The sequence below is a fragment of the Mytilus galloprovincialis genome, chromosome 12, assembly GCF_965363235.1.
Source record: "Mytilus galloprovincialis chromosome 12, xbMytGall1.hap1.1, whole genome shotgun sequence".
In the NCBI taxonomy this organism is placed as follows: domain Eukaryota; kingdom Metazoa; phylum Mollusca; class Bivalvia; order Mytilida; family Mytilidae; genus Mytilus; species Mytilus galloprovincialis.
This window is the reverse complement of record NC_134849.1, coordinates 37,682,013-37,694,164: the sequence shown is the minus strand read 5'-3', so window position 1 is coordinate 37,694,164 and position 12,152 is coordinate 37,682,013. Positions and strand designations below refer to the sequence as shown.

The 12,152-nt window shown below is 32.5% G+C and overlaps 1 long non-coding RNA gene across 1 annotated transcript; it reads right to left on the bottom strand.

Moving 5' to 3' along the window:
* On the bottom strand, positions 1–12,005 carry LOC143053468 (uncharacterized). Its single transcript, XR_012971362.1, has 3 exons — positions 11,945–12,005; positions 9,575–9,808; positions 1–77 (listed from the first exon to the last, which is right to left on the bottom strand). It is a non-coding gene; the product is annotated as an uncharacterized LOC143053468 (long non-coding RNA).
* Positions 12,006–12,152: the final 147 nt, after the last annotated feature.

Here is a 12,152-nt window from a genome sequence, read left to right as displayed (position 1 = left end):
CTTTAATATCCAGCTTTCTTTCAACTCCAATCCCTTGTATATTTCCGTTATGTCAGATGGTATATTTGTCGTCACACCTGCAAATAGATAATAAAACTGATCTGAGATTTGTAAAATTCAATACAGTTTGCATTTGTAGATAACTATAAGATTGACAGATTTCTAAGGTATATGGACTAATAGGTTTTGAATTAATGATACCCATAAAAATTAATTAGAAAATTATTTAATTATCTTATTTTAAAATTGCGTTTGTTTTTGGTGTGTATATGTGTTTTATTGAATTATTTTTAAAAAAGTTATATGGTTTCAAAATCAGAAATAACACGGTTAGTTTCAACAATTGATACAAATCGGTGACGTTGTATAGCACACACTTTTTTCAGTTTAGATGATAAAGGTTCTTGACATCACTTGCTATCAGTTGTTTGTAATATCGTTTATTTAATTCACTTGTTATTTAAAATAAAATTGTTCTATCAAATGATAGTAAAGAATCTATAAACTTATCATCAATGTATTTCATGGTATTTCTAAACGAGCTGTACTGTGATTAAGAAAGTAAAAGTAGACTACTTAAATGTAAACCAACGGAATAATAAAGCTTATACAGTCCGGCGGCTACAAGCATATTTTAGACGAATTGTGCTCATCCTGCTACAATCATGAAATTCGGAGTAGACCTTCCTCAACTATCACACTTGTATTTTAGTTAATGATGCATTTGAAAAAAAAATGTCTCACTTCCAGTAAAATCCAAAATGAAGGACATCATACTTACATCGGCCCAATATCGAAGGCTAGTATGTAAAAAGGTAAAAGTATCATGCTGCTACAATATTATTTGGTACAAACCCTTGCTATGTACTACTTTTCGATATATTATATAGATTAGATGTCTTTAAAAACCCCACTTCCGGTAAAAATCCAACATGGTGGACATTATACTAAAATAAGTTTATTTTCTAGAGAGGGTGATTTAATAGTGTTTTAACGTAATGCTACTATCATTAAATTATGCAGGAACCTTTCTTTGGTGTTTCTAAGGGATACAATGTATACGACATATGTCTGAAAAACACTTACTTCTGGTAATATTCAAACTGGCGGACATAGATATAAAATATTTTGATTATTTTGATATTCATCTTCTTTTCAAAATGTGAACAATTTTTATTTTTTTTTTGTGGTTTTCATAAATTTTTTGGCTTTAAGTTATCCTCTGAAACCACTTATCATATTCTATAGTTGATTTTTAAGTACATAGTTAACACTTCCGGTAAAAAAAACAATATGGCGTAAATACCAAAGATGAGTCCTCAATCCATATCTTCGATGTAGAGTTTTGGATAGATTGATTAAAACAAAATTGAATCACTACAGTACTAAAACATTTTAAAAATCACCACCATATAGCCAACAAAACATGTTAATTCCGAGTCACCACCACATGCACATGACGCAGTGCACGGGAGACTTAATTTTCCACATTGACAACAACTGCGAATAGTTATCAAAGGTACTAGGATTATAATTTAGTACGCCAGACGCGCGTTTCGTCTACATAAGACTCAGCAGTGACGCTCTAATCAAAATTATTCTTACATCCACAATGTGCAAGCTTCTGACAAAATGATGAGAACTCAAAAAAAGTTTTTAAAAGTGATCCTCTTTGTTCCTACGTCATCCATTAGCGCCTGGACTGGGTAGCAGAAGACCCAATTTTAAGCACCTCTCCTAAACACGTGTCTTTGTATATTGTACGTTTTGCATGCGTGAAATGACTAGGCTAAGTTCAGGGAATAGCCTGAATTAGCCTTCCTTTTTGCGTAAATAGTTATTGCTGGCTTTGTTAACCATACTAACCCCATCTGAGAAGTTTGTGCGATCTTACAGTAAACAGTGGTGATTTAGGCTGATCAATTATCATTCTATATGTTTAAGTCACATCTTCAAATGCCATCAATGTCTTCCACGCAGTCTTTTTTTCCTCCTTTTCAACCAAACAGAGAACTGTATCACAATCGGTAAATACATGGATCACAATATGTGTGTGTGTAAGCAATCATCGCTAGTGTATTTGACAGTTCATTGATATATATTTATCCAAAGCTTTTTTCCCCTCCTAAACACAATTGATAGTTCGTCTACCCCCATGTCATGGAATAGCGGAACAGTAGTGACAGCATCATCAGTCATGACTGTTCGAATCATGACTCGTTTAAGTTCGTGTTTTACTGCATTAGACACATGCACTTTAATTCTAGTGTCTGTCTCTTAATGTGAACTGGGTGCTTAACTATAATAAGAAAATATATCACGTGGTGGTTAAGATAGAATATCCTGAACATGTGTTGCTACAATACCATATGCATCCAAGCCTTCATCCACTCTTGGAGCAGTTTCACGGGTTTTGTTTAAGGTAAGGGCACACGTTAATATGAAGAGGCTTATACTAGAATAACAAAACAGTTACATGTGTCTGATGCAGTGATACACAGACTTAACTGAGTCATGACTCGAACAGTCGATATTGATGTTGCTTTCATTGCTGTCTCGTTACTCCGTGACATTGGAGCAGACGAACTTTGGCTTGCATTTGGAAGTAGGAAAAGCTTTAGATATATATCTATCCATAACCTTTCAAATACGTGTTTTCTTGAAATGGAACTTCGTTGTTGACATAGATGACGTTTGGAGATGTAACTTTATAATTTAGAATGATGATTGATCAGCCAACATCACCAACTATAGATTTGTTAATGTCATTGATAAAACGATATATGGTTTTGTAGTAAGATCGAATAAACTTATCAAATGAGGTTTACGAAGCAAGAAAACATGTTTTGAGAAGAGGAAAGACTTATTGCTGCTATTTGAACGACTTGGTCTAGTGTTTTTCAGCATGTAAAACGTGCAATATACCATGGCAGGTGTGGATGAGTAACAAGCTGCAACCTTTCTTCAAATTTTGAAAAGAAGTTGAGTATCAATATAAAAACAATGATATATCTATGTCCGCCAATTTGAATATTACCGGAAGTAAGTGTCTTTAAGACATATGTCGTATACATTGTATCCCTTAGAAGCATCAAAGAAAGTTTCCTGCACAATTTAATGATAGTAGCAATACGTAAAAACACATTTCACTCACCCTCCCTAAAAAATAAGCTGATTTTAGTATTATTGTCGCCATGTTGGATTTTACCAGAAGTAGGGTTTTGAAAGACTTCTAATCTTTATAATATATCCAAATGTAGTATATAACAAAGGTTTGAACCAAATATTATTATAGCAGCATGATGAAAACACCCCTTCACACACTAGCCTCTGATATTGGGCTGAATTAAGTATGATGTCCCCCATTTTGGAATTTAGTGGAAGTGAGACATATTTGTCAAATGCCTCCCTATCTGAAATAAAAGAGTAATAGTTGAGGAAGGTCTATGCCAAATATCATGCTTGTAGCAGGATGCGCACAATTGTTTACAATGCTGCCTTACTAACAAGTCTACAACTGACTATGTCATGGCAAAATGAAGACACACTAACTAAAAAAAAAACAGCAGTATATACAATAGCAGGATAAAATTATACAATATCAAAAGAAGATTTTGTTTGATTGCCACAAAAAAAACATAGGAATAAGCAACTATAGGTCAACGTAAGACATTCAAAAATAAGCAAGGCCCATACCACATAGTCAGCTAAAAGAGGCCTCGAAATTACAATATTGTAACACAATTCAAACGAGAAAACGAACGACTTAATATATGTACAAAAAATGAACGAAGAACAAATATATAACCCATAAACACACGAGAACCACTGACGTACAGGCTTCTGACTTGGGACAGGCACATACATACAATATGTGACGGGGTTCAACATTTTAGCGGTATCCGGAACAGGGGTGAAATAGCACAACATAAGTAAGAACTATAAACATCAGTTGATCAAGGTTAAACACAACATATTAAGCAACAAACTAAGCGCCATACTCAACTCCGAAATATACACAATAAACTAAGATAAAAAAATCACACGAGACTAACAAAGGCCAGAGGCTCTTGACTTCGAAAATGCAGCGAGTTAGACATGTTTTTGATATCGCAACCCTCCTTCCATGCGTTAAGCCAATGTAGAAAAACAAACACACAATAATACGAACAGTAAAATTCAGTTAAATAGAAGTTCGAGTCTGATGTCAGAATAGATAACAAAACAAACTCAATAAAATGGCAATGATACATTAATCAACAATGGACTACTAGCAATTACTGACCAGCTCCTAACCTGAATAAAACTGATTGAAATATTATGTCTTCCTCATATAAATAGCAAGTACAATCCCTTCCGTTATTATTATAAAATATATGTCTTAGAATAAATGTGTTTATTTTCGATGCGCAAATATAGTATAAGTTAATCAATATAAGAGCCAAAATATGCCATCCTAAAGGAACTGATAAAGGTATTGCAATTATATCCCTTCTTTATAAGTCTGTTTAGAGGTTTTGTTAGCCTTTGAGGTGAATGCCGACATTGCTTGTGCTTTATAAAGAATATTACCACGAAAAAACATCGATGTCAACTATCTTACTGATAGATGTCATTGAACCGATAATGACATTTGGTAAATGTGTTGACTAGTTTGTGATATCGAAAAACCTAGTGTACTAATTTTTCAGTAATACACAAATATCTCTAGCTAAAATATGATACTTTGTTACATAAACGAGACAATCTTACAAGTTTACTAGTTGAGATATATAAACACCCTAAGATGGTCACAAGGGAACGCCATCTAAAAATGTATATTCTAACATGACGTCCTTCAAACGCTTTGAGTACCCACCCGTGGTAAAATATGAATATATTGCCAGGGCTGTTCCAATTGTACTCCCATGTCATGTGGGTTTTTTTATGAATGCGGTATCAAACGTCATAGAACGATCATGTAAGAATATAAGCATTTTACGGGAAAATACACGCTTGTGAAACCGAAAATCATCACAACAAAGAAACGTTAACAAACGATGATAAAATCTGGTATAAACCAATTATTTTTATACATATAATACATTTAAGTAAATTATCATTTAAATTCATCCAAAACTATAAATACGTTTTTGAAAATAGTTTTAGCACGTCACTAATTAAGTTTGCTCCGTTCTTTCACGCTAATTCAATAGTGCGTTTATTTATGGGAACAGGGAATATTGTCCTCCACCTAGAGCGCTTCGACCCAAACGAAATGCTGTATTTGTCCTATTTGAATCGAAATAATTCGTGAAGGCTTGAATATATCGTGATTTTACCACGGGTAGTTCCTTTATGCCGATATTTTACCCCTTGATATCGCTCAGGGTAAAATATTTGTAATAAAGGGCTAACCTTTGGTAAAATAACGATATATTCAAGCCCCATAAATTATTTCTTCAATAATCGATCGGAAAAGAAAAATCATCTCTTTAATCATAATTTTAGTATTGAGTCACTTTGTATATTTAATTATAGAATAAGGTATTAGATTAGGCATAAAAGCCTTTGCAACACTTCATCAATCAAAACAACACAAAAGTATGCCTATTATCTTGAATAATGTCAAAACTTGTGTTGACCAGTCGCCCTTTGCAATGTTTAAAAGTAAATACTAAAGTACGGAATTCAAAGGAAAAATCAGTCCCTTATCAATTGGCAAAATAAAAAAATCAAACACATCAGACGAATGGAAACCAACTGTTATATTCCTGATTTAATAGATGCATTTCATCATGTGAATGAAACCAGGATTGATTACTAGCTAGACCACTTTCACTTGTATGACAGATGTATTAGATTCTTACTTTATTTGGCCTTTTTAAACAATTTTTCATTTGAACGTCATTGATGACTCTATTGTAGACGAAACGCGTCTTGCCTAAGTGTAAAATTCAAGTCCTGGTATCTATGATGAGTTTATTTACAACCACTGGGTCGATGCCACTACTGATTGAGATGTATTTTCCCGAGGGTATTACCAGCCAAGTAGTTAGCACTTCTACTATGTTGACTTGAGTTTTCATTGATATGTTCATAATAATAAATGAACTGTTAACAAAACTATGATTTTTTTTAAATACAAAGGTTTGTCTACCTCAGGAATAGATTATCTTAGCGGGTTGGCAAAACTTTTAGGAATTATTGTCTTCAATGCTCTTAAACTCCGTTCTTTATTTGCCCTTTTTAAACATTGTTTGAACCGAGGGTCACTGATGAGTCTATTGTAATCGAGACGCGCGTCTGGCGTCTGTGTAAAATGTTAGTCCTGGTATTTATGATGAGTTTATTTATTTCCATTACATTGACAATAGAGTGTGAACAGTATAAACAGACATAATATGTACAAGATTTATAAAACGGATATAGCAGTCACCACCGTGTTTTTATCATAATCCCCTAACACAAACAAATATACAAAAAGGAAAGACACGACCACACAAATGACCATTACACAAGAATACACAAATGACAATAACACAAAAATACACAAATGACAATAACACAAGAATACACAAATAACAATTACACAATAATACAACGACAAAGTATTAAGTACAGAACCATGCCAGTTGGATGTAACTGGTCTAAAACGAAAGGGTTAACAATTTTCAAAGACACATACTAGAACACGATGACACTTTATTGAGATGAAAAGCCATACCCAGACTCTATTCTTGAAAACCATCATGTATAAGTTGTGAATATTTATCATCAAGATGGTCAGATAGTGGTATCTTCCGATAAATGTTTTTTTTAAAGGAGGAGACGTTCCTTGACATAACCCTGGTTCACACTCGTTATTCTAAGACACCGGTGGTGTTTTATAAACTATGAATAGTAGCTGTTAGCACTCGAATATCGAATTAGCTTTAAAATGTATATCCCACATGCAAGTGAATCGTGTATAATACCACTAAGTCGAGGGCAAGTAATCATTTAAAATTAAAATCATCTTGCTTGTCATATTCCGGTATTGAAGTGAACGCTAACTTCAAATATGAGGTATGGACTGCTAATGTGAACTACTGTGGTTTCGGTTATTTGTGTGTGTGCTGGTTTTCGTGGATTAAGGAAAACTAACATGTTTGTGATTATTGGAGTTCGTGGTTTTGCCTAAGTTTGCATACAAGCCTGTAGAAAATGTGTCACTTGTTGAACATTCAATTTCGTGGTTGGCCTGTACCAAAGAAATCCACGAAAAATGGTATCCAACGATTTATAACGCATCTTCGTACAGTATGATAAAAACATTCACATGTCAGAGAGTTTTTAAGTATTCTTCTAAATTCAGGTCCAACAATGTTTGATTATAGTTAAATACTATAGATGAAACAGTATCGGTGTAACTGTATGATACATTATGTATTAACCAACTTATACCACATGTGAAATGTCCTATTATTGTGATGACCTTCAAATTATCATAATACTTCTGTTAGAAATGTGTTACCTTGAGAGCGTGAATGGAAACTCAAAATCAAATCTTAAGTTATTAATGCACGCTAAATATTGTTTACTATTGTTACTGTTAATTGTTTCATTTCCCAATCTATGTAGCTCTTCCTGTTGCATACAGCAACTCTTGATTTGTCAAACGATATGGCTGGTATTTCCTGTGAATGAGACACCTTATAGGTCAAAGTGTTACCCCTCCGAAATTTAAGAACATGTTTTGTAAAGAAAAATAAATCTGAGTGTGTGTGGTTTTTTTATTAAGATTATCAGGCAGAGAGACTACATTACATGGATGTTGACGTTTCAATAAACGTTTCTGCAACGACCTTCTTTTAATAGTGCAAGGATTCATTTTTCTGAGCAGTCATAAGTATAAAGTTGACCATGACGTTCGATTTAAAATTACTTATACTGTGTTCAATGAAGACATGATCGCGTAGTGTAGTTTATATAAACACTTATTATTAAACATTTCAAAACAATTAGCGCATGTCACGAGTTATTGTATTATTCAATTATTGCCCGTAGAAAAGGTGAATATCCAAAACATTTGTTTTATTATACAAAACTAACAGTGGCAGTGTGTTATTATTTACTGAAAAACACTTCAGAATTCGAATAAAAATAATCCAAAACTAAAAAGATTATCCGCTAGTGTTAATTTTAAGTGTTAATCTTCCTTCCATGCAATTGAATAAAAATTAACCGAATTATTCCATGTCACGTGATTGCGTGCTACCAAAAATGATAGTTTGTAATAAATCTTAGGTATAATAAATATAATTATAACCTTGATAAAATGTACTTGTTTTGATAATCAATATTTCTACCGAACTTTAGCGAGATGCATTTTTTTATGACTTTTTTGTATATCTCTCTTTACAACTATGTAAAATAACAACATATCGACTGTATAACATATCAAATTTGATAAAGATTTTGTCATAATGTGAACAAATGTTAATGTTTCTAATCGGTCTTATTGATTTAATAAAAATAGCTCGAATATTAGTCAAATCTACATAACTGATCCATTTTAGCACACTATTTTAAAGACAACAGTGTATAGAAAACATAACAGAAATGATACCACCTATGTTTTTTTTTTAAACCATGTTTTTCAACTTTCTACTCTGAGTTAACAATCGGATGATAATCATCGTAATGATGGGATGTTTGCTTTGATAAAGTAAGGTTAAAAAAATAGCCCATGTAGTATCTCTGTCATGCAAAACACATAACTGTATTTGAACATTTTCTGTTATCTGAAACTTCTTTTCGTGTTTTATGTCTAAAATACAAGCTTTAAAAAGTTTGTACTTTTAGTGAATCCCCGAGACGTAAATTCAAAATACGTGTTGACATGTTGAAAAACGCTGATATTTTTTATAATATATCGGTTTATGACAACATATTAACTGGCAATGTAGTAAAACCTCATACACTATATTAGAAATGCTAATTCATGTTCTGCTGTTTTGAAAATATACCTTGTTAAAGATAAGATAAACAACAAAAGCTATTGACACTGACCATTATGAATTTTTGACGTATTTTACAATTCACAAGTTAACTGATTTAGCATGTTTAGGTTAAACAATCATCATTTCAAATTGTTAACTGGACTGATTACTTTAAAATGCTAGTCTGATATACATATTTCTGTTACAGTAGTGTTCCATTTTGAGTGAATACTGAAATTGTCACAAAGTCTACAAAATGCAGATAATAATAAGAAATTGATGATATTAAATTGATATAAAACATTGTGAAAGGGGGAAGAAATGCAGAATTATAATGAAATTAAAAAGAGATGGGAAGTGCCAGAAATTTACCACTCAACATTGTCACAGTCTTAACTTACAAATATTACAGCTGCCAGTTTTTGATGTTCTTACACTAACACATAATACTAGAAACTGTAAAAGGTAAAACTATTTTCTATTGAATCTGATACATGGTTTTTTTGAATAGCGATTCTATATCAACCTCTTACTTGATAGTAGTGTTTAGTTCAATCATTTCAATAAATAAACATTATTATTAGTTTGTAAAGTATGATAACAAAAAGTACCTGAGACAAGTGATCCAGCCCACTTGGTAACTAGCTCGTCTACTTGTATTTCATACACTTTGCCATTCACTAATGGTGTGTTGGTAAAACAAATACCATTACAATATGTATTGGTTGGATTTAATCGCTTTGCAGTGGTACAATTGTTTTCCAGGGAAATGTGTTTACCAGAGATACGATGAAACTTCCACATTTTTTGTTAAGTTGTTTGTTCGATTTGCTTACTTCAACCATCTGTAATAAACAATGTGTTCCATGTTAAAATATGGAAGAAAGTAATTATACTTTTGCATTGGTAAGATACAAATATATAACATATATAACTACGGAACAGGACGTCCGATCGCGAGATTCGTCATTTAGTTTCATTGTTCTCTTCATCAAAGGTTCAATTGTCCAAATTTGATGTTGATTTGGTAGCAGTGACTGTTTTTTCTCGTTTTTCTCAAATCTATGTCATGCTCACATCTGTGTTACGCTACATTCTTCCAAAGTGTACAAGTTTCTTAAATAGTTTCGTAATCCCTCCAAATGAAAGCTCGAATATTAGAAGTGTGGAAAAATCAACCGAGCAATTCACAAATCAAGCAAACAAGACAAAGTGGAATGGACAATTAATAATTTATATTTGTACTGACGATGTAGAATCAAGAGAAAAGTTAAGCTGTTTCGTACACGTAAGTTTCTAATAAAAAAGAAATTAATACAATTTAAATAAAATACGAATATTTCCATTTTTTTTATTTTGATAGAGGAAAAATATAATAATGTCTATAAGTATAGAGAGATAGATATTAAACATATTATATAACTAAAAAAATTGTAATATTCGTATGAAGTAACTTCTAAATTTAGCACAACATGGACATATACTGATTTCTATCAGCTGTCTCGTATTCATGTGCTCTGGTTGATCAGTTTGTGATTTGAGATTTCAACTGAGATGAACTTGATTTGACTTTCTTTTTTAATAAAATTGAATAGATACAACTTATGATTCATTGGATGTTTTGGTATATAATGAATATGCCAAAAAAAAAAATACATTGAAGCGCAATATGTAAGTGTGACATAGAAAATAATGCAAAACTAGCTCATTACTCGGTTAGTCGGGGCCTTGGTTGTTGTATAAATAGTAATTAATGTAGTCACTAGCTAGTCCACACTGAGGTTGTGAGTTCGAACATGGCTCGTGCGGGTGCACTCGACAACAATCTTAATTGACTAGGATTATTAGCTATCCGTGGCTCTTTCCCGTCATTTCGGCTTCCTCCAACAATAAAAACTAACCGCCACGAATGAGCCTAAAAACGGTGCTTAAAGGTGGCGATAAAACACCAGAAATCAAATCAACCAATCGAGTAGTCATTATAAGCTTAAACAGTAGGGTACAGGAAGTTTTCGTGAATTTATCACTCTCTGCCGTCATTATGAGATACCAACTATCGTATTTAAATACATCATTACGCTTTCCTAGACATTGGCGTTATGTGTAATGTTTCCTTGTATATATGCTTTGTTTAAAACCAATGTCAACCTCAAGGATATGAAAATATTAAACGAAATAGAATCGTGCGCAGAGAGCTGAATTACATAAACTTTGTACTAGTAAAGACATAACACATCTGTTTTTGAGTTAAACTCCAATATACAACAGGGCCATTACAAATTATTGATTGATTTGTGTTAAGCACCAATTTCAGTACTATTTGTTGTTCTAGTAGAGGAAGCCATATAAGAGACCCGTCCGTTGTACTCGTTTCAAAGCACACGAAAAGCAAAATCAATTGTGAAGTGCGACGCACTGTTTTCGTTAATCAAATTTTTTGTGGACGATTTCCCCTGAATTTTTTTTACACTCTTGGCATTTAAAAAAAATCAGAGTATCAGAGTGAGATACATGTACATGTCTGTTCCATTCATATTCTGTTTTGATTGTTTAAGTAGTAAAGCTTGTCTACCAATTGCAGATAGATACATGAAGAAAGTTCAAACCGCAACTTGACAGATTTATAGTGTTAATTAAATGAACAATAAACGATATGTTTAAACAAGCAAAGAAGATAGAAGATAATCTTTACATTTTGACACACCGATACGTGTTACTTCATTGTGACTATAGACGTTCTTCTTAAAAACGTTAAGTTGTTGTCATTTGAACGTACATTGTTCTGTTATGAACTAAGTTATTAGTTATCTCGTTTTAGATTATGTCACATTGTTTACATTTTTCATGTCGGACATATTCCATAATTGTTAAGCTGGTCTCTTAAATCACGTATAAATTACCATCGCAAAATAGTAAATGCATTGTCAACGCACATTTATACATGTTAAATTGATAAACATGAAAATTCACCTGATATTTACCTGAATTGCAAATACTCATGATAATAAAATGGCCGTTTTCAGTTTAGATATTGTGACCAGGAAGTAAAAACTGCGTAACTAATAAACAAGTCACGGTTACCTGTATGATTGTCGAACAAACGTTTTAAAGGGATAATATGATCTTTTAAATTTTGCGACATGAACGGTTTTTCACAATTTGTAAAAAGTAAATTGTGTTCATTGTTGG